Source organism: Dermochelys coriacea, chromosome 26 (assembly GCF_009764565.3).
Source record: "Dermochelys coriacea isolate rDerCor1 chromosome 26, rDerCor1.pri.v4, whole genome shotgun sequence".
Classification (NCBI taxonomy): Eukaryota; Metazoa; Chordata; order Testudines; family Dermochelyidae; genus Dermochelys; species Dermochelys coriacea.
The window spans coordinates 4,316,519-4,342,257 of NC_050093.1; the positions used below are offsets into that span (position 1 = coordinate 4,316,519).

The 25,739-nt window shown below is 45.2% G+C and overlaps 1 long non-coding RNA gene across 3 annotated transcripts in view; it reads right to left on the bottom strand.

The window, feature by feature from the left end:
- Nucleotides 1–25,307, bottom strand: part of LOC119848789 — a 110,618-nt gene extending 85,311 nt beyond the window's left edge. For 2 of the 3 annotated variants that reach the window (XR_005290338.2, XR_006277130.1), the window contains exons 1-2: nucleotides 24,911–25,307; nucleotides 8,333–8,420 (exon numbers count right to left, since the gene is read on the bottom strand). This is a non-coding gene — a long non-coding RNA (uncharacterized LOC119848789). Of the gene's footprint in view, nucleotides 1–7,123; nucleotides 7,447–8,332; nucleotides 8,421–24,910 lie in introns of those variants that run through there. The other variant, XR_006277129.1, reaches the window with a different exon arrangement.
- Nucleotides 25,308–25,739: the final 432 nt, after the last annotated feature.

Below are 25,739 nucleotides of genomic sequence, written 5' to 3' on the forward strand. Positions count from 1 at the left end.
CACATAGGAACTCAGCTCTTTTGAAAGTTGAGTGTGTTGAGCTCTTCATAGTCTACCCTCGAGCACCTTTGCTCTAAACAGGCTTCGGGGCCAGATTTTCAATCTAACCACATTGCTTCACACCACTGAGCAACACAGTTAAGTTGATCTAAACCCACATATGGATGGCTGAGTCAACAGAAGGATCCTTCTGTCAGCCTAGCTTCTGCTGCTTGGGAAAGTGGATCAACCACATTGGAAGGGGTCCCCTGCCTTCCCGCCCCCCCCCACCATCAATGTAGGGAACATCTACACTATCGTGCTACAGCACTGAAGCTGTGCCTCTAGTGTAGCTTTGGCCTTAATCTCTCTTTGCCTCAGTTCCTCATCTATAATGTCATGGGAGTAATAACACTTATTTTGACTGCAAGCTCTTCAAGACAAGGCCTGTCTCTTGCTATGTGTCTAGTACAAAATGGGCTCTGATCTCATCTCCTAGAATGGTTCCTGTAGCACAAATATTATCAAAATCTCCCAGCCCCAACCAACTTTGCCTTTATGAGAAAAGAAAAGCACATAGTGAATTGTCTACAGAAAAAAAATATATATATATACACACACACACATATACACACACACACACCAATTGACCACCATAGCTCCATTGCACTGGGTGGGATCACCCAGGATTGTCAAGGCTAATGGTAATTGATGTTTCCTTTCACACCTGCTCTCTTTCCTGCTTTATTACGCCTTTGCAAATACTATCGTCTCTGGGGGAAAACAAATGGGAGGAGAGAAGGCAGCCCACAGAAGGGAACAATTCTGGTTGTGCTGCACAACGCTGTTAAATTGCACTCAGCCTCCCTTTCATAAAGTAATAAAAGTGTTGTCTGAAAAGCAGCACGGAGTTTTAATTTTCTCATTGTCAATGGATGCTCTAATCATGTAATTGAAGGGTGGGTGCTTGTCCTGTAAAGCAAGCAGAGAAATCCAGCACATGGGCAGCTGCTAGGGAATTGGAGCAAGTTTGATTCGCTCCTGAAAATGCTACTTCTAGAAGTAATTTTAATACTGGAAACCTAGAACTCCCCCCCCCCCCGTTGGGTAATGGGGCTGAAGAAAACTGAAATTTTTTCCATGGCACCTTCAAACTCAAAGGGCCTGTATTTCCCTTGTATTGCACCAGTCTGAGACTGGCATAACAGCACTGAAAGCACAGCAACATTACACTGGTGTAATGTAGATGGGAATAAGACCCAAGGTATCTCAAAGCACTTTAAGTATTGAGTCAGATGCCACCAAAGCGAACTAGTCCCTCTGTACAGTTATCATCTTGGGCTGTGATCTTCCCATACTACCCAGCACTAGAACTGCTCAACAGTTGGATGAGAGACCTACAGCGAACACAGAATTGCTGCAGAATCTGGCCATGTTGACTTAAATTGCATTCTACCTTCCTGTCCCCTATAGGGCTCAAGGCCCTACAATGATGTTGTGATGCTAGCTTGTAACAGAGAATCCAGCCAAGCCCCTCTGCACTACTCCTACGAAACAAAAGGGGTTGAAAGCTGCTAGATTAGCCCACTATGGAGCAGACGTCAGTGGCTGTAGAGATGACCAAGGTGGCTTTTCAACCCCCTCCCCACTGCACTCCACTGGGGGCGGTGTGTATTTCTCTGCATGCCATAAATCCTTGCTTGGTAAATGGCTTCTTGGAGAGTAAAGCGTGTTGACAGATTAGAGTAGGTACAAGATACACTGATCTAGGCCTAGATCAGTGTAGAACTTGCTCACTTGAAGCCAAAGGATCCCATGGAAGCACACAGTGAAAGCTGGGCATGGCTGAGAATCTGGCCTGCTTGGCCTCTGGACAACCCAGAAAAACCAATCATACTGTCTGGGATCATTAAAAAAAAAATTCCTGAAGCTGTTGGCAAGTATAGGAGTATTGTTCATCCTAGGTTTCTTGGCCAAGTTCAACTGCCTCTTTAAATTTTTTTTTTTTTTTGGGGGGGGGGGAGGTCTGCTAGTTTATTTGTGCTGTAGATTTAGGATGAAATCCTGGCCCTACTGGCAAAATTCCCATCAACTCCAATGAGGCTACGAGTTTGACCATGGTGTCTTACTTCCTGTACGAGCCTGTTGTGTTCTTTTCTCTATTTTACTCCCCCCCCCCCGCCTCCCCTCCGTTGTCTTTTTGAGCTATTTTTACAACACTTGTACTAGGGTTTTCTGATACCCCTTTTGTAACAGATGACTGATTTATATTACAGTGACATCAGTTTTGATTTTTTTTTTTTTTTTTTTTTTAAAGAGTGCATCCCACAAAAGCAAACAGAGGACTTTTCAGGCAACAAAATAGCAATGCCACTCCCTCCCACAAGAGAAATGGTTGTCATGGTATCCAGTATGGCGACGTCACGATCATCTCAGAGTAATCAGCAATCTTGTAGAAGAGAGCAGGCAGTGATATGTAACCACTGACTTTTCCAGACTCAGTGATCAGCAATAGGCAGCTGATGATTTTTTCAAAGTAACTTTTAATAATCCTGTGCACAGACCCTGGATACAAATACAGCTGCAGTCAGATGACTCACATAAATGGCCCATCAGCAGAGCTTGTTTTACTGGGAAAAAAAAAAAAAAAAAGTCTTCCCCCACCCCTGGAAGTTGAGATTTTCTTGTAATTAAGAGACTTGGTAGTCATGGGTTCTATTCCCAATTCTACCACTAAGGCAGTGCCTGAGCTTGAGCAAGTCGCTTGGCACCAGATTGATAAAGATAGTTAGGTGCATAGTAAGATTACTAAAGAATCTACTTCAATGGGGGTTAGACCTCTGATTTGGTTAGTATGTCTGAAAAATCTTAAGTGCCTAGCTGCATCTATAGATCATTACCATTTCCAGAGTCAAGGGACTCAGTACAGCAAGTCACATGGGGGGGGGGGAAGAGAAAGAGAGAGAAGAGGGAAGGATGGATGTAAATAGTAAATTAATTCGAGACTGATGAAAGGAAATACACAATGCACAACAAACCTGTAGAATTCACTGCCACAAGAGCTCTTTGGAGTCAAAAGCTTAAACAGAAGGTTTTAAGAACATAATGGCCAGATTGGATCAGACCAAAGGTCCATCTAGCCCTGTATCCTGTCTTCCAACAGTCGCCAATGTCAAGTACCCCAGAAGGAATGAACAGAGCAGGTAATCAAGTGATCCATCCCCTATTGCCCATTCCCAGCTTCTGGCAAAGAGAGGCTAGGGACACCATCTCTGCCCATCCTGGCTAATGGCTATTGATGGACCTATCCTCCATGAATTTATCTAGTTCTTTTTTGAACCCCCATTAGGGTCTTGGCCTTCACAACATCCTCTGGCAAAGAGTTCCAAAAGGTTGGTTCTGTGAAGAAATACTTCCTTTTGTTTGTTTTAAACCTGCTGCCTATTAATTTCATTTGGTGACCCCCAGTTCTTGTGTTATGAGAAGAGGTAACTAACACCTCCTTATTTACTTTCTCCACCAGTCATGATTTTATAGAGCTCCATCGTATTCCCCGCTTAGTTGTCTCTTCTCCAAGCGGAAAAGTCCCAGCCTTAATCTCTCCTCATATGGAAGCTGTTCCATACCCCTAATCATTTTTGTTTTCCTTTTCTGAACCTTTTCCAATTCCAATATATTTTTTTTGAGATAGGGCGACCACATCTGCATGAAGTACTCAAGATGTGGTCATACCATGGATTTACATAAGACAATGATATTTTCTATCTTATTATTTATCCCTTTCATAATGATTCCCAACATTGTTAGCTTTTTGGACTGCTGCTGCACATTGTGGCTAGTTCTCTGAAAACATCCACTCAATGACCATTCAAGAAAGATCTTGGCTTAACAGCTAATTTAGACCCCATCATTTTATATGTATAGTTAGGAGTATGTTTCCCAATGTGCATTACTTTGCATTTGTCAACATTAAATTTCATCTGCCATTTTGTTGCCCAGTCACCCAGTTTTAAGAGATCCCTTTGTATCTCTTTGCAGTCCGCTTCGGATTTAACTATCCTGAAGAGGTTTTATCTGCAAATTTTGCCATTTCACTGTTTATCCCTTTTTCCAGATAATTTACCCCATTTTTCCAGATTAAATAAAGAATGTGGAAAAATAGGGCAAGTGATCTGGGAAAACGGTTAAACCATGAGGTGGCAAAATTTTACATACACCCAAGGGCAATTACTCCTCATGCTTCAGGTCATAAAGACCTATAACTGACAGGGGTCAGGAAGAACTTACCCAACAACAGGTTATTCCATTATGGACATTCTCACACCTTGCTCTGAAGCATCCGATATAGGCCACTGATCTAAACAGGCTATGTTGAACTAGAGCGTGGATGGATTTCATCTGGTAGGGTTGTTCCTGTGTTTCTCTTGACAGGATTTGATACAGGGACAGGCAACTTTATGTTCTCCATCACCTCCACTGCTTGTTCTGGTATTGTATCTACAGAACTTCCCATGCCAGACTATTTTGCCTAGTCCTGGATGGAGGCCTGTCATGTAAAATCCAGAAGCTCTGTTTGTAAAGTAATGAGCCCTGCAGCAAGCTGTACATCCTTCCCTAGGTTCCTGATAACAGAGACCTCACTGCATACAGTGTAACCAGCATTTAGTAAACTATCTGATATGTAAGGAAGCTGTAAACCCACCCACTGAAAATGGACTGGTTAAGTGCTTCAAGTTCTCATGTCAAAAAATCCCAAGTTTAAGTCCTAGACCACCATCCTTCCAGCCACATGGATGCTGAGCACTGGCAACTGATGGCATAAGGCCAGGTCAGTCATTTACATCTCTCTCCTGTACAGGTGGAGACCTAGAGAACTACAGGGTGTATCAATGTCCAATAGCCTCACTGAGAATCCTCTTTTTGTATTCTTCCACTCTTCTCAGCCAAAAAGGATATTGATAAATGTCTAGTCATGTAGTGTTTATCTGTACATCTCAATGCACTTTACAAAGGAAGTCAGTATCAAAAGCCTCATTTGACAGATGGAGAAAACTGCAGGAGAGGCCTTTGTTCTAGTTGTTAGAGTCCAGCCCCTCATATACAAGTGTGCTGGGGAGACTGCCATCCATCCTTAGCTTTCTGTTTTCAAAGTGACAGTAGGGAAAGGAAAAATGTAATAGAACAGAATCTTAGACTTTAAGGTCAGAAGGGACCATTATGATGGTCTAGTCTGACCTCCTGCAGGCCACAGAATCTCAACAACCCACTCCTGTAGCAAACCCCTAACCTACATCTGAGATATTGAAATCCTCAAATCATGGTTTAAAGACTTCAAGGTGCAGAGAATCCTCTAGCAAGCGAGCAGTACCCCATGCTGCAGAGAAAGGCAAGAAACTCCCAGGGGCCCTGCCAATCTGCCCTGAAGGAAAAATTCCTTCCCAACCGCAAATATGGCGATCAGCTAAACCTTGAGCATGTGGACAAGACTCACCAGCCAGACGCCCAGGAAAGAATCTAACATCCCATCACAGGCCATTGGGCATATCTACTGCTAATATTTGGAGATCTCATCATATCATCCCTCCATAAACTTATCAAGCTTAGTCTTTAAGCCAGATGAGTCTTTTGCCCCACTGCTCCCCTTGGAAGGCTGTTCCAGAACTTCACTCCTCTGATGGTTCAAAACCTTCATCCAATTTCAAAGTCTAAACTTCCTGATGGCTAGTTTATATCCATTTGTTCTTGCGTCCGCATTGGTACTGAGTTTAAATAATTCCTTTCCCTCCCTCGTATTTATCCTGCTGATATATTGATAGAGAGCAATCGTACCTCCCATCGGCTTGTTTAGCCTAACCAAAAGAAGGCTAAGCTCTTTGAGTCGCCTTTATTAAGACAGGATCATCCTAGTAGCCCTTTTCTATACCTATTCCAGTTTGAATTCATCCTTCTTAGCATTTACTTAATTAAAAACATTAAAAAGAATCTCCTCCAGAGGATGAAAACATCAGGGGGGCACAGGTGCTGACTTCCCAATGTGCTGGGGCGGGGGGGGGAAGGGGTGCTTAATCCCCGAGTCTGCCCCAGGCCTCACCCCACCAAGTCCCACCTATCTCTTTGCCACCCCATTCTGCCCCCTCCCCAAAGTGCACCATGTCCTTGCTCCCCCCACCCCCACAAGCCCCCTGCACACCGCAAAATAGTGATTGTGGTGGGCAGGAGGCACAGGTAGAAAGGGGGAGGCACTGATTAGAAGGGCCTGCTGGCAGGTGGGAGGCCGCCGGTGGGTGCTCAGCAGCCACCATTCCCCCTTCGGTGCTCTAGCCCTGGATCACCTATGCAGGGGGAAGGGGAAGAGATTTCTTATGCAAGAAAGGCTTTTGTCTGAGAACCCAGTAAACAATTAAGTAATGGAAGAGTCCTAGAGATTTAGACATGCAAGAGTGCTGACAAAGACTAAGTTTTATCCATTTCTCTCTCAACCCCTCTTGGCATATTTAGCAGCAGCTCATGAAATTGAATCTGGTGAATTTAAATGATGGCCTTTCCTATTCTAACTTTTTAGTTTCACATCCCTTGGACTGCCCTTTTGCTCTCCTGTGATACGTTATCCATCTGTGCCCACCCTCATGCCACTGAACTGGAAATTGTTTCCTTAAGGAACGTTACAGCTCTACTGACTTTAATTAGGAGAATATAGCAGCCTGAGGGTTGCAGCCAGAGTGTGGGCTCTGTGGAGGGGCGGGGAGTTTGAGAACCAAAATGAGCTCAACAAAACTTTGTAGATAGTCTGGAGGGACACTGACCTCCGATTGTCTCCCACCAGGGAGGGGCTGGACTTCTGTTCACACTCAGGTGCCTCAATGCTTTTGTTTGCTTTATAGTTCATTAGCTGGAAGCAAGGTCACCCAATGGAATCTGATTCTGTACTCTTGGCCTTGGGATGCTTTATATTTACATAAATATGTTGGGCCTTAAATACATTGATGTATGATAACTGTATCTGGAGGTCCCAACTGAGACTGGGGCCCATTGTACTTGGTGCTCTACAGCCAGACAGCCCCTACCCTAGAAAGGTTACAAGGCTGATGAATGGTGGGAGAGAACACCTGGGTTAAGGTCACACAGCAGGTCAGTGGTGGAATAAAGTGGCCCTCAATAGGGCACCAGGTTGAGACACATGTCCCTGTGCTATCAACCAGAGACCTTAGACCAGAAACTACCAGCCAAGCCAATAGAAAAGGAAGTTTCACGAAGAAGACAATAGCTTTTCCACACCTCAAGTGTCCAGACTCCATTAGACCTTTGCTTGCTGTCACAGCAGAAATGCTGGGACAGGCACCTGCAGTCTGGATGCTGCAGGCCCCTCTGGCTGGATTGTCATTGTATTAGGAGTGAACACTCCAAAAACCCTGTGACACCTGGTCCTTGCTGGCCCTGGCCCCTGCCATTCAAGGATACCTTGGCCTGCTACAAAAGGGAATAAGTTTTATTTGGTGGAGAAAACTCAGGCCCAGAGCAGGCAAGAGGCTAGCACAGCACAACACTGCATCAGCAGTGGCCTGAACTGTCAGCCCAGCCCTGAAAGACTGTTCAGCACGTTAGCCATGGCGAGAGGCAGACCCGAGCATAAAAACAGCCTCTACAATTTGCACTGCGTTAAGGTTTCAGGATGCTTCACTAGGATGTCAGACTGCCTGCCACCTAAAAATATCAATAGCTGGTGGATTTCATAAGCTGTCTGGTGCTTCTCCCTTGTGGGGTCAAAAACCCTGCTTGGGGTAGGGTTTTTGTTTTGAGGTAAAAGAGGAAGTCAGCATTGAGAGTTATTCTTAGGGTGAAAGGCTGTTGTAGTAGCATCTAGAGTCTGCAACTAACAGCCCCCTCCGCCCCCCCATCTGTTGGGCACTAAACAGACACACAACCAAGTAGTCTGACACAGATAAAATGTGCCGGACAACCTTTTTGATCACTCTTCTACAGATCTGAAACAGTTGCCCAAGGTCAGTCTTTGGCGGAGCCAGGAGTTTCATCAAGATCTTTAGAGTCCCAGCCTTTAACCACAGGGCCTCACTTTCCCTGTGAAAAACACATACCAGCTTGATGCAGGTGTAACTATTGGCTCAAAGGAATTACTCCTTATTTGCCCCAGCATTAGCAAGAGGAAGATCAGGCCTTCCCTGCATGTTAGTCATAGGGAAGATCTGACCCATGACACTGGTCTATAGTGACCCTTCCAGGTCTGCAAAGCAGAAGCCTCATCCATAGCTGCTCTGTTAGCAGCTGTGCCGAGTCCCTCCCATCTAAGAGTCCCTGCTTGCACAGTGTGCAGCTGCCCACGGCAGTAATTACTCACCTCTCTTCACATTCTTCTGTGGTTCTCTGCTGCAATTTTAAATCAATCCATCAGTCGTGACAGTTTGAGAGCGGATATGGCTCATCCCCTGAAACACGCAAGCAGTGGGTAAGAGCAATTATTCCATAAACAGTTCTCTTTTTCACCTTATGTCTTCTTGGATCCATTACCTCCGATTCTGTTCCTAGGTAACCCCCATCTATGGCACATTATTTTTGCACAACAGGTCAGTGTTTACAAAGCCCTGATCCCACCCCCTCTATCTCTGCAATGAAAGACTCAGTGTTGTGTAGGGGAAAGGTAATTTACATGTTAAGTGATTTAATTCGTTAACACAATAGACAGCAGCACGGGCTCCCCTCAGAGCTGCCATTTAAAGAGAAGCATCGTAGATGGCTAAAGTGCACCCAGAAAACTCAAGACAGACATCAGCCAGCAAAATGAGCCTTGTTAAATAGTTCATCACTCCCCTGCCATGCTGGGAGTCAGGAATCACTAAAAGACAGTGGGGTTAGTGCCAAGAGGAAGCGGTAGGGTGACCAGATGTCCTGATTTTATAGGGACAGTCACAATATTCAGGGCTTTTTCTTATATAGGTGCCCATTACCCCCCCCCCCACCCCTGTCCTGATTTTTTACATTTGCTGTCTGGTCACCCTAGGAAATGGTGGTAGCAGCAATAAGGTGGGGGAGGGGGATGCTAGGGGTGGTGGATGCGTTGGTGCTGACACTCAGGTTTTGTCTTCACTAGACAAGTGGTCAGTGTAGCTAGACTTGACTTTGTCTAGTGTGGATGCAGGTTAAAACACCTTTTAGCTGGCTGATCATCCACCAGCTAGACTGGGGTAGAATGTGTTAACTTGCATTTGCATAGTGAAGGGTAGAGGTTGGTTAGATAACTTTAAACCACTTTTCCTCGTGTAGACAATAATTAAGGCTAGGTCTACATTACAGACTTTACAGTGGCACAGCTGTACCACTGCAGCTGCACTGCTGTGTAAAAAAAAAAAAGTATCTGGTCTTGCTGCTTTATGCTGGTTGGAGGGAGAGAGAGCGCGTGAGTGTGTGCTCTCCTGCTGGCATAGTGCTGTCCACACCAGCACTTTTGTCAGTGCAACTTATGTCAGGGGGGGGTTGTGTTTTCACATCCCTGACTGACAAGTTTTATCTACTAAAGTGCTAGTGTAGACAGAGCCGATGTGTCACATAAGAGACAGCTTTTGGCTTTGCTGCTGAAGTGTAACCATTCTGACTAGACAATCTTCATCTTGTCTATACCAGTGTAAATCTGATGTCGTAATCACTTCTACAATGGCTTAATTGAGAGTCTTAAAAAAAAAAAAAAAAAAGATTCAAGTCAGTGAAAAGACTCCCATTGATTTTAGAGGGCATTGGATCCGGCTGCAAGTGAGTGCATCAGGCACATCTTTTGCGGAGCTAGAGGAAAGAGGGGTGGGGCTTTGCATCCTCAATGGCCCCTCCCAGTCTGCACTCAATTATACTTAAGCAAACAGCTTTCTTTCCATCAACTCCTGGGCTGAAATGCCTACTCAAATGTGAGCAATATACTCTGTTTTTTCCACCAAATGCATCCGATGAAGTGAGCTGTAGCTCAGGAAAGCTTATGCTCTAATAAATGTGTTAGTCTCTAAGGTGCCACCAGTACTCCTTTTCTTTTTGCGAATACAGACTAACACGGCTGCTACTCTGAAAACTGTTTTATTGTTTTCAAACTTGCAGTTGGGTCAAGGGAAGAAGCCAGGAATTGCTGGATGATTTTATGATCTAATTTAATTCTTCTAGCTCATCAGCCTGAGGTTCCTATATTTGTTCAAGTCCCCGACTGACATACCAGGCCAAGACTTATAAAATAGGAGTGAGTGAATGAGTCTCAGTATAACTGTGAAGGAAGAGAAACCCACCAGAGGAAGGGAAATACTTGCCTATTGGCTTGCATGTCCTATCTACACAGGGCCAGATCCTGGCTGAAGTGGAGCTATGCTGATTTACATCACCAGGATCTGGACTACAGCATCTATTTTTAGTAGAGAAGAAACTCAATCAAAAAGAAAACTACACCTACATTAATCCTATAAAGCAGTGGTTCCCAAACTTGTTCCGTCGCTTGTTCAGGGAAAACCCATGGTGGGCTGGGCTGGTTTGTTTACCTGCCGCGTCTGCAGGTTTGGCCGATCGTGGCTCCCAGGCCAATGGGAGCTGCTGGAAGCAGTGCAGGCCGAGGGATGTACCGGGCACTGCTTCTAGCGGACAGTTTCCAGCAGCTCCCATTGGCCTGGAGCAGTGAACTGCAGCCACTAGGAGCCATGATCGGCCGAACCTGCAGACGCAGCTGGTAAACAAGCCTGCCTGGCCTGCCAGGGGCTTTCCCCGCACAACAAGTTTGGGAACCACTGCTAGAGGGGAAACAGGTTTTAAATATGCATGTATACCTGCCAACCCCCATTGCCTTCACTAGCATCAGCCCCAATATAACTGAAGGCAGATGGCGCTCTTCTTGCTTACAACACACCCAGATCAAAAGCCTTGAATATTTCAGCAACAATTCAGAGCGCTCAAGTGACTCAAGGTCCAAGGTCAGTCTGTGGCAAAGCTAGGAAGCTAACTCAGATCTTGAATCCCAGTCCAGTGATGGCCACCCTTCCTCCCTCTGGAATCTTATTTTCTTAGCCTGCTAAATATATATTGATCTTGTTTGGTGTTCTCTTCACCCTCCATGCAACCTGGACTCTTCTATTCCTACCATGCTGAAATAGAACCCCCTCCCTCCCTGAAAATTCCCATCTAAGGCTGCCAGAGGAATTATGCATAATAAGATGGCTGGGAGGTTATATCACTCCATGAAAGCTGTAATTTCCCTGCTATTGATTTCCTAAAGATAAACTTGTAGTTTGCATGTGGTGAAAGCTAATTTAAAACAAGAAAGATGAGTCTCTCCAGAACACCTTGATTGGCAATTGTGATAAATTCCTATAATTACTATTGACTCCAAGAAGGATTTTCATTTGTTAAAGATGTTGCTGAAATGACAGCCCAGAAACAGAATGAGGCAGGGAAAGCAGCATGCAGCTCCTGCCTTTGCCAAGTTACTTGAGTATTTAGCATCATGCAGATGTGCAAAGGGTCAGAATCAAAGTATTTTGGCAAGCCCAGTATTACCAACTCCAACCATTGGAAAATTTGAGTCAGGCCACTCAATCATGAGCTTGGCTTAAATATAAGGTTTTCCCCCTTAAAGTTTTGGTTCTTTATAATTGGCCTTCTGGTTTGGGCATTTAGGATAAGCTTGAAAAGGTGATACAAGTGTTGCTCTGCAACCATGAGGGCTAGAAGCTTCTTTTTAAAAGTGAAAGCTGAGATTATTATGCATTCAACAGCAGGAGCTTTAAGACAGACACCAAGTAGGACCAACCCTCCAGCTTGGGACCTTACTTAAGCAATTAGTCTGCCCCAAAACCATTGTACCTTTGCTGCTATTGGTACTCATGCTAGCTAGATCAAGAGTAGCTCAGGCCCATCTACAAAAGCTGCAGTCACACCCCCGAATCCAGTGCAGACATGCCATGAGTTCAGATGAGCACCCATATGGCAGACTGCACCAGTGCTGATCCATTTGGATCTGCAAACTCAGGCTGGAAACAAACACAAGAGCAGCCTCTGCTGTAGCTCTGTTTGGAACATAGTGGGAGGGGGGCGAAAACAGCCTAAAAATAGGGAATGGGGTAGGGGGAGCTAGCCAGCCAATTTTTTGAAGCTTCAGTGAAAGTTCAGTTGGACTATCAGCTCGAGAGGCATACAAGTATTGTATTGCAATACATGCATCATGGTCACAGGAGGAGCTTGAATTGGATAAACTGTCCAGAGTGGGGAAAACTGAGAGTGTGCAACATCATCAATCATCATCATCATCTCAAGGACAGTGAATCACAAGCATTTGCCACTCAGCAGAAAACCCCACTGTATAGTGTAACCCACATACCTGGGTGTGGTGTTCTGTCCCATCTAGTGGCACCAAGACCACTTAGAGAGAGAATGATCTGCTCTACAGCAGTTAGCTTTTAGCTCATGCTGTAGAGGCTCATGCACTAAACTCCAGAGGTCCCCAGTTCAATCTCACCCACCAACGACTGGGGTCTGTTGGTGTTATAATGGCGCACGCTGCGATGCTGCATTGTGCAAGAGCATGGAAGTATTAAGATGGAAGTCAGAGTACAGTGTTAACAACAAAAACCCAAAAAGCACAACTTTGGGGGTGTTTGGATGCATGCAAGGATGAATGAGGGGGACCTGGTTGCATGGCAGGAGAGAGACCCTCCCAAGGAAAGCTAACAAAGTCAGTGGACCTTAATATTACCTTGGACAGACAAAAAACGGTGGACGCTTGCATGACAAGCAGACCCCCCCACCCCCACTTAATGAGATAAGGGGAAGATTCCAGTACTTGCATAAACAACGGGGACACTGGCCTTCCAAAAAAAAAAAAAAAAAAAAAAAAAAAAAAAAAAAAAAAAAAAAGAGTGTGCGCTTGCTCCTGAGAAACAGCTTACAAAAGAGAATCCTCTTGCTTCTGCGTGACACTCAAAAGCCACATTAGGATACCTTAGGCCACCTGCAAACAGCGTTTCTGCATTGAGATTTTTCACCCCTTAAATCTAGTCTGTTGGTGGGCATAGAAGCCTCAGCCAGAAGCTCTGCTACTTTCAGTCAGGAGGTGAGCGGTCATTGAGTGGCAGAGAGGAACAGAACAGCAGAGAAAAAACAAAAAAAAAAAACCAAACAAAACCTAGTGCTTTGTAGGAGACAGTCTCTTGCTATTTAGGTAGTTGTTTGGCTGGTCTGGTTTCCTTTTCCCCCTTGGGGAGATGGAGCACTTGATGGTAAAAATACAGCCTTTATAAAAATGAAGGGTCAATAATTAACAGCTGCAAAGCTGTCATTTCACACAAGACCCAGCTTCTTAACTACAGGCGGAAGGGAGAAAATGTCAAGGACACAGCAGGTATTTCAATTTCCTCACCTCACTGCTCCCTTCTGGGTTTAGACAGGCTTGCACATGTCCTGTACATGTGCACACTGCAGACCACCCCCATAACCACCACATGTGAACAGTAAGCACACAAAGAAACGTTTGCATAAGCCACTCGCATAACTACCCAGATCCACATCCCCATATATGAATTCACTGAGGCAAGTACCTAGTCATATTTACACCCACATACAAGTTTGAACTTGCTCTAATTTTAAAGCCTGTGGAAACTTTATTGAACTGCTAAACATCCCAGAGCATCTGACATAAGCTTTGAGAATGAAGTTTCCTTTCCAGGATACAAAAGAAGAAATTAACAGGTGATTCATTCATAAGTGAATTTTTTTTTTTTGCACAGTTTGAACACTTCAGTTCTGATTCTAAGCTATGGATGAGCGGAGAGGCTTAGGACATGAAACATACTAAGTCATGTCAGTATTAGCCTCGTTTTACAGCTCAGGAAACGGATACAGAAAGGTATAGTTGAGCCATTAGTGGAACTGGGACTAGAACCCAGGAAATCTGGCCTCATTCCCTGCTCTACTTTAACCTCTAGACTCTGCTCCCTTCTTGGAGTTTTCCTTCTTTTAAAGGAGGCAGGGATGCTAGCTTCACTTTAGGGTGTGCTCAAGAAAGTTTGCAATCCAGATATTGTATGATGTTTTAGCCAAGGCTAAAAGTGGGAGAAGAGATACTGACATCCTAACAGCTGCTCCCTGTAGCACAAATAGTTGGGGGGGGGGGGGGGAAGAAGAGGATAGGGAGGAAGAGTTCCTCAAAATACTTCAGCTCTTCATTCAGAATCCATGAAAGAGGGCACGTTACCATGGAAATGGGGGGCGTCTGCATTTTTAATAATCCCAAAGGGGGTGTTTAATTGGAATCAACCACATCTTTTTAAACTGGAGAGAAATAAAAGAAACTGCTGCCAGAAGAGGAACATTAAAATAAAAAAAAGCCATGAAACAAAGGAAATCAAAAAGAATAAATTTACTGTAACCAGCAAGGGATTCATTAGGGTTACAAAAGCTCAAATCAATTTCCCTCCTATTGACATTAATGAGTTTGATGTAGGTCCAGCTTGAAAGCCAAAACAGAGCCCCTCTCCCCCTCTGGATCCCCACAGCAGCTGTTTGCAGATTGCTCCACACTGGGGAAACAAGGGCTTTCTTTCTGCCTTACATCTAGCTCCACCTAACCATACCAGCATTGAGAAGCTTTTCTGAAAGTCTGCCTCACCTCTTGCCAGTCACAACTTCACACTCCCAGCATGCATAGACCCTCTGACTTGGATGTGCCCGTTTAATGCAAGATGGTCTCACAGCTAGCTTGGGCTGTGGCTAGCAATATTTTTGGGCCCAGCAACTGATCCTCAGCTTTTATTATTGGATTAAAAGTGGCATAGAGGCTCCAATCACTATCAGACCCCATTGTACCCACACCCCACTGTCCCAAAAAGCTTACAAGCTAAATACACAAGAAAAGGTTGAGAGGGGAACCAGACAGAGGAAGTGACTTGCCCATTGTCACCTTTCATCCTGGGCTTTGGAGGAGGGATGTCTGCACCACTTCCTAGAGTAGAAGTGAAATAAAGCTGCCTTACCAGCCTATTACATAGTGATCGGGGCAGGAGAGACGAGGAAGGGGTTTGCATTGGCCTGCTAAACCCAGGGTTGTGAGTTCAATCCTTGAGGGGGCCATTTAGGGATCTGGGGCAAAACTTGGGGATTAGTCCTGCTCTGAGCAGGGGTTTGGACTAGATGACCTCCAGGGTCCCTTCCAACCCTGATATTCTATGAACCTTAGATCCTGCAACTCCCTGTGTGCCCTTGTGGAAAAGGGCTATTATACATTCGCACCAGTAGCGCCAAAAGGCACCAATAAAGATAGAGGGTCATTGTGCTAGGTGCTCTACAAACACTTAGTAAGAAACTAGTCCTGGCCTGAAGTGCTAGATTAATACTCAGAGCCTCATGCTTCATAGGGAGCCATTGAATCCTGCAAGCCAAAAGAGGTGCTGTGCTGATCTCCCCCAGCTGGAAGTCATTTGTGAAGCTACTAGAGTATTTTCCCCTCCATTTGATTCTTAAGCTGGATTTTCAGTTCCCAACACACCACATGCCAGCTAAAGATCAGAAATCTGAACTCACACCTACCTTCTCATTACCCTAAACTAGCCACTGCCCAGCCCCCACCCACAGCACCTTTCTGAGAAAAGAGAAACAGTGAGAGAAAAAGGGACAGCTGTAATAGGTTTTCCCCACTGAAGTTTAAACCTTCACTCTGGACACTGAATGGCTGGTCATTTATGCCGCCAATTTGAGGCACATTAGACAACCTCCATAAGTGCTGCTATGAAAAATGGTAACAGAGATCAGAAGTGATTGGAATGCAGACAGGACCCTCAGCTCTTGGTATAAAAGTGATTAATGAAAAATCCCCAGCATCCTTTCTCCTCCCTGCAAAAGAAGGAGTGAGCAAGGCCGACAAACAACTGCTCCTCATGTGAGGAAGATAATAGCAGGAATGATGTCTCCAGGAGATTCCCAAGGCCTCGTGCTCATGTAATAAATGCCCTTGTTGCTTTCAGGAAACCTATGAAGAAAGATCATAAAAGCCAGTGAAAGTAATGAGGAAAAAAAGAACAAAAGATTCAACCTCAGAAGTGCTCCTGCTTCACTTGCCTCTCGCCTTCGTTTGTTCTGCAAAGTGTTTTCTGAAATGAACAAGAGTGGCACAGGCAGGTCTCTGGGCTCATAAAATGACAGTCGGAGCATGACAGCAATAAAACCTGGAGTGGGGCTGCATTCTGCAAAGCCACAGATCTTAAACAGCATGCTACAGAGAGCTGAGATCACGGACACACTGGCATGGCATGATAGCATGAGACCCTTGTAGACTGGTTATTAGTTGGTTTCTAGGTGCGAGGAAGTCCTTGTGGTTTAGACCCTGGACCCAGGAGAGCAGAGATCAATTCCTGACTCGGCCATGAACTCCCAATTGCAACTTTCGGGACAAGTTAGTCTTTTAGTACCTTGCTTCCCCCCCCCCCGCCCCCCGCCCATTCCCTTTGGTACAATGGGGAAACCTTTCACTGTCATGACTATTTAGATTGGAGTTCTTCAGGGCAGGGACTGTCTCTTACTATGCGTATGTGCAACATTGAGCATAATGGGGCCCTGATCTTGGCTGGAGTGGCCAAGACAAACATAATAAGGACAAACGCTAGCTAAATCCTAAGTATTTACATGATCAGGGCAGAAGAGATTGGGATTTTAGCCATGGTAAAAGTAACTGGACTGATGATCCTTAGACATCAAAGATGCAGTTCTCATTTACAATAGAGGCCCTTTATACTGCACCGACACCCATTATATGGTCAGCATATTTTGTCACTGCAAAAGCATTGTAAAGGGGCCTTAGTGTGTATGAGAATCAGGCCCACAAGTCTTCTGTTTATCCACAGGACAAGTATAGCACAAGCAGAGAGGTAGTGCAATCTTCCTGTGTGCACACACTTCAGCTATCACATGCTATAGTGCAGGCCTTGAGGCACGATACGAGTTAGAGGACAGTTAAGTTTCCATGGCCTGCCTACTCAGGGGACTGATTTGTGAGCATTTGTTCTCTGAGAACTGGGTCAAGCCTTCTTCATCTTAAAGGGATATGGAGGAAGACCCATGATTTGCATCATTTAGGTCTGAACTGGACAGAGCACTAGGAAATATACTGCAGGGAACAATCCTGCACTGACTAAGAGAGACCTACTAGATCTAGTCTTTTCCAGCTCTGGTTTTCTGTGATTAATTTCACAAACGGCACAGAACAGATGCCAAACAATAATAACTTTGGATCACATGTGGTGAGTCAGTGGGAAATAGGGCTCATGGAAAAGTTTGAGCAGCTTATTTCTCCTGCATCATCTACATAAGGAACTTGCATTTTAAAAGCTCAATAATGTAATGCCATGGCAAATGAGGAGTTTGGGTGGCAATAGTGCAGCTCTCATTTGGGTGGAGCTTTTTTTTAAATAAAACAAGCCACCCACACAGCGTGGCAGTACTTACAAAGGCCAATGAGTTGAATAGCAAGGGTGCTATAGGTTAGGGCACTGGAATTGTGCAAGGGTAAGCAGGGAAATCTACACATCAGTATACTGGGTGAAGGACTCAGGACTAGGATATCAGGGGGTGCTGCAGATAAAGATTGTGGTCCATCAACAAAAATTGGTATCAGACTTTTGTGAGGGGAGAGGATGGTCTAATGGCTAGCCTAGAACTTGGGAGACCTGTCTTCAATTCCCTGCTCTGCCCTAGGCTTTGTGTATGCAAGTCACTTGGTCTTTGTGACTCAGTTCCCCTGCATAAAATAAAGGTAACAGTACTGCCCTTCCTCACAGGGGTGTTGTGAGGACAAATGCAAAGACTGGGGTGCTACAGAGATGGGGGATCATGTGAGTTCCTTAGTTAGGCCCCCAACTGGTTTGATAGGGGAGGTATTGCAGGGGAGGAGAGCAGGGCCTTGACAGAGCTGTGTGATCATGGCCAAATGTGGAACTAGTTCCATATCAATCACCACTCCAGAAAGGAATAACATTGCTGATCCAGCAGAACTGAACCCCATACAGATGGGGTTGAACAAAGCTTCGTTTCACCTCCTCTCTTTTGAGCAATATCAGCCAGCCAGAGAGATGCAGGCCAAGTGCACCTAGATGTGATGTGGCTTTCCCCACCTGAACACATCTGTTTACCTGCTGTCACATCCCATAAGGCCCAATGGATCTTGCAAAGCTGGCTCCAGCCCTTCAAGTTTCTTTCAAGACATTTCCTTCCAAAGGGAGATGAGAGAAGGAAAACATCCAGCAGCAGTGTCATTTAATAGGTCAAACTTCAGGATCCTGGAGGGACAGGCAATGAGCAGCCGCCTCCTCCTCAAAAGGGGTTGTTTTGGTGCCTGGGATTCATACAAGGCTGTAGCATCCATTGTCTCTTTTCCTATACTATGTACTGCTGTTAAGGTTCTTAGAAAGGCTGCGTTTCCCAGATCCTCACTTCAGGGGAGCCTTCACTATTGCCAGGATTTCAACCTACAAATTAGGATGCTCAACTTGTTTCAAGGTGTTTCTATCTTGCGGTACATGGAAGGGAGAGAGAAAGTTCAGTTCCTCACCCAAACTTCATACCAAATCCTACAAGAAGTCCCTCCAGAGTCCTCAGTGATTCCTACACCTGGAAGTTCATGCTTCCAGTTGTGCTGGGTCTTCAAGCCAGCTGACAATCCATAAACAATCAGATCATGCAGCACCCAGATCAGTAAGATGAGTATAATGGTTCCTTTCTTCCCCTATTTGTCCGTCTTGTGCGTTCTTTGGGAGTAGGGACTGCATCACTATATGCCTGTACAGCTCCTAGCACAATGGGGCTCTGATCTTGGGGCCCAGAGAGTGTTCCCACAATGCTAATAAGGGATGATAATTAAGATCACAAAATTCCTCACCATCTGTTTCCCTCAAGTCAGGCCCAGTTGCAGAGCTGGTCAGTTTTGGGGGGTTGGATTTTATCCCTTCCAGTTTTGTCCTTTGTGACCTTTCCATCTCATGCTAAAAGCCATAGTTGGAAAAGCAGACATCTCCCTTCCCATTGCACCACACATTCCCACAATGGAAAGGCCATTCCTTTCATAGCCAGATAACGTGTCCAATTAACTGACATGAGTTGCCCTTTCTCAGGCTAAGTCACCAGCTTCAGTGTTGTCCCTCTTTTTTTTTATATTTCCCTCCCCATACAACAAAAGGCTTTTTCTGCCTCTACTGAAATATCACTTTCTCCCTAGCATGGGATTTAGGTGGAGGGAAGCTTGAGACCCAGATCTTGTTACCATTAAGAAGCCAGAAGAAAAATGTAGTGGACTGTTGTAGCCCTTCATGTCACTGGAACAGCTGCTACTCAGAAGACTTGAGGCAAAGCGAAGAAGTAAAGTCTAGGGCAAAGTCCTGGCTCTGTTGAAGTAAATGGGAGTCTTCCATTTCACTTCTAAGGATAAAACCCTGGCCCCCTTGAATTCCTAACCCTTCCTTTGTTTACCCCAGCTTTCATGCTAACCAAACAGAACCTACACTGAAAGTAGGCAATTGGGAGGTGCGATTGCAGAACAAAGCTAGCGCAGGCAATAGCAGCAATGAAGCTGCAGCAGCATTGTTAAGTACAGGGATGAGGCCCACCTGCCTAGGACCTCAGGTACATAGGCACAGCTACCAGCCATGGTTTCACTGCTAGCATTGCTCAAAGCTAACTTTGATCTAGCTAGTTTGTGCATGTCTGCACATACTGCAATCAGACCTCTCAACTGCAGTGTAGGCATACCCTTAAATTCATGCAGCCAAGTTTTCAAGAGTGGACAGTGATTTTTTGCTACTTAACCAAACCCCTTTAAAAATGTTTCAAATTATCTGAAGTACTGAAAATTCACAGCACCAATACAAGCCCATGAGATCTGCAGATCAGGCCAAAAGCATCTCAGGTAGAACAGACTGAAAACTGGAGTTTCCATCCCAGGGGAAATTTTAGTACGATTTGTTTTTATCCCAAACTGGGAAGAAAAGTAAAATATACTCGAAATTTTGCATGAAATGGAAAAAGTTTAAAAAAAAATTTAGAAATATTGAAGTATTTCAGTTTGAAAAGCAACAATTGACGTGTTTCATTGTGGGTCAATTCAATGTTAAACAGAGTCCACCCAAGCTACCACATGCCTCATGGGAGTTGCGAGTTTGGGTGCCTCATGCCCCCATTCTTCTCTATGGCTCAGGCTAGCTTGATGAGCTACATCTCCCATGATGCACTGTGGTAGTGCCTTCTGTGATGCACCACAACAATCTAACCAGAGGGGTTCTTAATCTCTGTGCGCCTGTTTCTTCATTGGTCTCATGGGGATAATGTGGAGTTCCTTTGAGTAATTAGTTCATGTTTGCAGAGTGCTGTGTGAGAATCATCATCTCAACTCTTCCTCCCAAGGTCATGAGCCTCCAGGTGTTCCATACACAGAAGTATATATGTGGGGTCTGATTTTGATCTCACTTATGCTTGTTTCACATTGTAATCCCACTACATTCAGTGGAATCACTCCCAAATTACATGGGTGTAAATGAGATGGAGTTTGAGTTTTTTCCCTGCTGTCACAACGCAGTTACTCCAGATTTACACCTTTATCATTGACATCCGTCTGACCCAGTCACTGGACATCTCACTTCCTGAGCTCTCTGCCTTGTGTCATCAACTACTTCAAGGGGGCGGGGGGGGGGAGGGGGAAGACCAGTCCCAACTCAGTAACAGCAAAAGGGGAGCTGATTTTTGTCTTGTTACATTTGCATGTATATTACAGATCTGTGATCTTGGACATCTTTCGATCATTCTCAGACACAAAAAAGCCCTCCCTGATTCTCCTTTAATGGAGCTGCAGCAAGCCTTTATTCTCCCAGTCCCCAGCAGCTGCCATAGCTGCTCCATTCCAACAAACAGAAACCTTTTCTCTGTGACATTTAGATCTCCCTTTGTAGTAGACTCAGATATTTTTGCTGTTAAAAGCAGCCTGCACAGCTGGGCAATTTCATTACTGCAAATGTTATTACAGCAAGAGTCCATTTAAGACAATGTCATTGACAGGAAGATATGCCTTAGCAACAGGCTCAGCTTGAGCGAGTGCCTGGATTCATCACAGCATAAACGGGAACCTTCAGGCATCAGAGCCCCTCATGGGACAGCAATTTCCTTCAAAAGAAAAAAATACAAGGTGCCCCAGAGCCCTAAAGCTTGAGGGCTGAGATTTTCAAAGGCAATTATGGGAGTTAGGTACCCAACTCCCACTGAATTTAGATTTGGGCTTGTCACAGGTTGGGTGATTGAACTGGAGCAAGAAAGAAGCCTTGCCTCCCTCTACAACACAATGGTCCCAGTCCTAGACCCTTAAAGAAAAGGCAAGAGTCTTCCTACATCTGGCCCTGAGGTCCCCAGGATCATTGCTCAGAAGATACTTCCTGGAATGGGATAGGCTGGACTGTTCTTGCCCACTTTCTTCTCTTTCAAGGGCCAGTACAGGGCTCATAACTCATTTGGGCAGCTTTGGAAATCCCAGCCCAAGTTCTTTAGCCTAGATATTATGGTTGGAAATGGAACATTAAATGTATGGTGTCTTGTAGATCTAATAGCATCCCATTGGACTAGGGGTTGTATGTGTATATATAATAAAAAGTCTAATAAGACATATAAACTCCACCAGCATAGAAGGGGATAAGGAGCTGATTTTGTTTGGAGTAGCCCTGCCCTACCACACCTGCAAGCCATGCCAGGTTTGGAGGAGTTTAAGAGGAGGAAGCATTAGTAGGCAGCCCTGGAGAGGGAGTAGGTGATTGAACTTCCCAGCTTGAAGCCTAGTAGCTAGCAGAGCCTCTAGCCTCACAGAAAGGGAGCACAGGGTCCCTATGCTAAAGAAGGGGGAAAAGACTATTTATACATAGTGCTTGGAGGACCAGCAAATGCCAGATGGACTGAAGCCCCTCTGAAGAGTTCAACTATTGTGACTAGAACTTCCCACGGGCAGGGTTCTCCCCCACCGTGCCTTTGTGTTTAGTCCTGACCTTGGATTTGTTTTTCCACTTGGAAAAGGGAAGAAGTCAGGAGGCTTTGGCCAGAGGGCTGAGGACCTGCCATTGAATGCTCTTGCTGGAAGACCTGAACTTGTGTGCATGCACTTGCTATGTAGCATCCGAAGGAGGTGCTCCGGTGGACAGATCCCAGACAAACCCTGCCCTGAAAAGCAGCCAATCTTAGTAAAGTATATAAATAGGGACAGAGGAGGATACATGCTTTACCTGCTCATAGAGGGCCAGATCCTGGCTCCACTGGGGTCAGAAGGAGTTTGCTATTGACCTTAGTAGGACTAAGACAAGGACCCTAATCCTCAAGTGGCTGAGCCAATGTAGCTCATTCTCCCCGCCCCCCAAACCAGGCAAATTCCACTTTGCATCAATACAGAGGTACTCATTTAGTGCAGTAGTGAAGACAAGCCCAAAGATCAATCTTTACAAGGTGTGAGGTTCTCAGATGCTATGGTAAACAGGATCATTACATACCTTAGATAGTTTATTTGACCCTGCATTTTGACTGTGCACTGCTCTCTCACCCAGTTAAAATCTTGTATTCAAGGGGCTAATCTAAAATGCACTGAAGTCAATGGGAGTTTCACCCCCAAACATCAGCGAGCTTTGAATCAGGTCCTGGCTTCCTTTGCTGACAAGCCCGAGCTTTAGTGTAGTCAGAAAGGAAGCATCTTGATTTAAGACATTTTGGCAGCGACTTATTGTTTTTCTGTCTTTTAGGTTCCTCTGCCCCCCAACTTCCTTTCCTGAAAGCCAGCAACTCAAATCCATCCCAGATTGCAGACACTAACAAGGTAGCATCTGACAAGCAGAAAGCATTCACGAACAAATCAGAGATTTCCAGATCAGTCATCATAAATGCTACATTTCAGAGTAGCAGCCGTGTTAGTCTGTATTCGCAAAAAGAAGAGTACTTGTGGCACCTTAGAGACTAACAAATTTATTAGAGCATAAGCTTTCGTGAGCTACAGCTCACTTCATAAATGCTACAAGTTCTCTACAAAGCAAGTGGCTTCAAGACAGGGTTTAAGACCACTGTCTCCTAACCTATTAAGGCTCCTCAGGTTTCAGAGCTGTAGGATGACGACTTGTTGGGGACCTTTGGTGCCTGTTTTACCCTCCCCCCCTTTTTTTTAAATGGATCTCATCACAAGATCTCAAGTTGGCTCCTCTGGCAACCACTCAATAAGTTTCAGTAGGCTTTAACTTCCCTTCTGGCTGATGCTGCTGTAATCAGCACCTGAAAAACTGAGTTACCTGTCCTTCCATCCCAGGGTTTATCTACCATGTTTCTTATGGGGAAGCATATTTATTTTGAGGTGATTGTCATCCTGAACTGTAGTCCTGGCCAGATAGCTTCTGTCTCCTCCCTGGTGCCTAGCATGCAGTGAGGTGTGGGGGAGTTTGATAGAACACTTAACTGTTAAGAGCTTGCAGGAGGAGGATCACTTACAGCTTTGCTGTTTCCTTTATGAGACTATATCCCTGAATGAAATTTTCACCCCGTCCCATGCACTGGAAGGGAGAGAGCGAGCATGATCATCATAAAACTTGGAGTAACATGTTAGTGCTTCATTTGGGAAAGCAGCATAAGCTAGTGGTTAAGTCACTGGTATTTGGGAGACTTTAGTTCTGGCTCCAGTTCTGCCACTGACTTGCTGTGTGGCCTTGGGTATGTCACTTTCTTTCCTTTCCCACCATTTGTCTATTTAGATGATGACTACCTTTGGGTAAAGATGGTCTTATATTACATATGCACAGCACCTTGCACAATAAAGCCTTGATCTCAGCTGCAGTTGTGGCAGTACCATAATATGAATAATTGCACTATTGTTGCAACTTCCAGTAGCATCTCAATTTTCTTACACAGAACCTTCCTGCTTCGCCAGCAGAAAATAGTTTCAGACAGGCTGGCATAGCATTAAATCAATCTTGAATGTTGTATGCAGTGCCATGCTTGCTGGCTAAAGATTCACTACCCCTCAACAAGGCAAATAAGTGTCTCAGAGGATAGGGAACTCAGATTCCCAAAACCCTGGACAGCATTCCTTAATCAGAAATGTTTCACCTACTGCCTGACCTCACATACGTATGATCCCCATATTTCCACACCTCTCACATAGGCATGACAGCCACACCAAGTGCACGTATATTATACATGCACTTCACACTCACGCACGAGCTGTATACCACACAAGTGCATGCCACAGCTCATATACCCATGGATGACACTTGCATACTGTCCACATGTGATCCATGCACAGCACATCTGTGACTTACTCACACCTCACAAACCTGCATGATGTGCACCAGGCATGAGTAACATACACAGAGCTTTCTTCACATGTGACACACCCACATTTACACAGAAGGCTATTTAGAGGGCAAACTTGCCCATTTTCAAATTATTCCTGGAAAGGCAGAGGTGTTCTGGAACACTTTCAATCCAAATCACACTTAGGGACCACACTACTTTTCATACTAGAAGGATGTAATTCTCCACATACTAAAGTCATTCTAGGAGCAAACATACACAGTCTCACTTACAAAGGGCTTTACGATCCCCTGAGCCTCTGGGTTCCCTGGAAAGTTCACTTACTTATTTTTCAGAGAGATGTCTTTTATTTAGCTGTGACTCATACCACTGGGGAACTCAGCACAAGCAGCAAAGACAGCCCTAACATGGCATCCTGCTACTACACCTCTCCCACATCAGCATAGCCTGGGAAGGGGATTCTCCTTATGCAAGTCTCCAGCCCATTCCATCTGCTATAGGAAAAACCAGGGTCATGCCATCAGACAGCACCTCTTTAGCACAGGCAAAGAAATCTGAAATAATAGTGTCCCATCCAGCAGACCCCTCTGTAAACACACATCCTTACCTCTAGGTCATGTCTTCACATCTGGACGTGGCATTGCAAGGTTCTTTACCTCACCCACCTCCTGTGGCCAGAGCAATCACACTCAGCTGATCTCCTCCCCAGACTGCCTCACAAGGGCTTCAGGGTCTCAGCCCTCCAGCCAAATCACACAACAGCTCAGTCCCCTTCCAGTATTCACCTCTAAACAACAGGTTCTTCACTCTCCTGAGCTCAACTTGACATACAGCAGCTCCTTCACCCCTCCCAGGCTTGACTTCAATTCCCTTTAGGCTCTAATTTAGAACTCACCCACAGGAACCTATCATGCTCCCTGGGGGGCTCTTCAAAGAAAGCTACTCCCCTCAATAACCCAGGTTTCCTACCACTGTTGAGGGCCTAGTTCTGTTTAAGAAGTGTGCTCTCTGCTTCAGCCCCACAGCTGGGGGTGGTTGGGCCTTCTAATTAAGCCCCTGGGATCACTGATTAGCCCTTATGTTGCCAGATCATCAGGGAGGCTGAAGGTCAACTGTTAAGTCATGGGCCAGGCTGAGCCCAGCTTGCCTCAAAGGGCCAGCCAGCCAGCCTCTGACATCATGTTCTCTGCCACACCATTACAGAGGAAAACACACAAGGGGAGGAGAGACATTTTGTCACATTCGAAAGTGTTTCCCAGTCTTACCCTTTCCAGCTCCAATGCAGTCATGAGGTGATCACGAAGAGATGGATATTGGTATGCAGAGTGTCCACCTCGCTCCATTCTGCTGGCTAGCAGTCTGCTGCTAAAAGAGAAACACACAGATAAATTCAAACCTTTAGAACACAGTACCTAGCACAATGGGGTCCTGCTCCA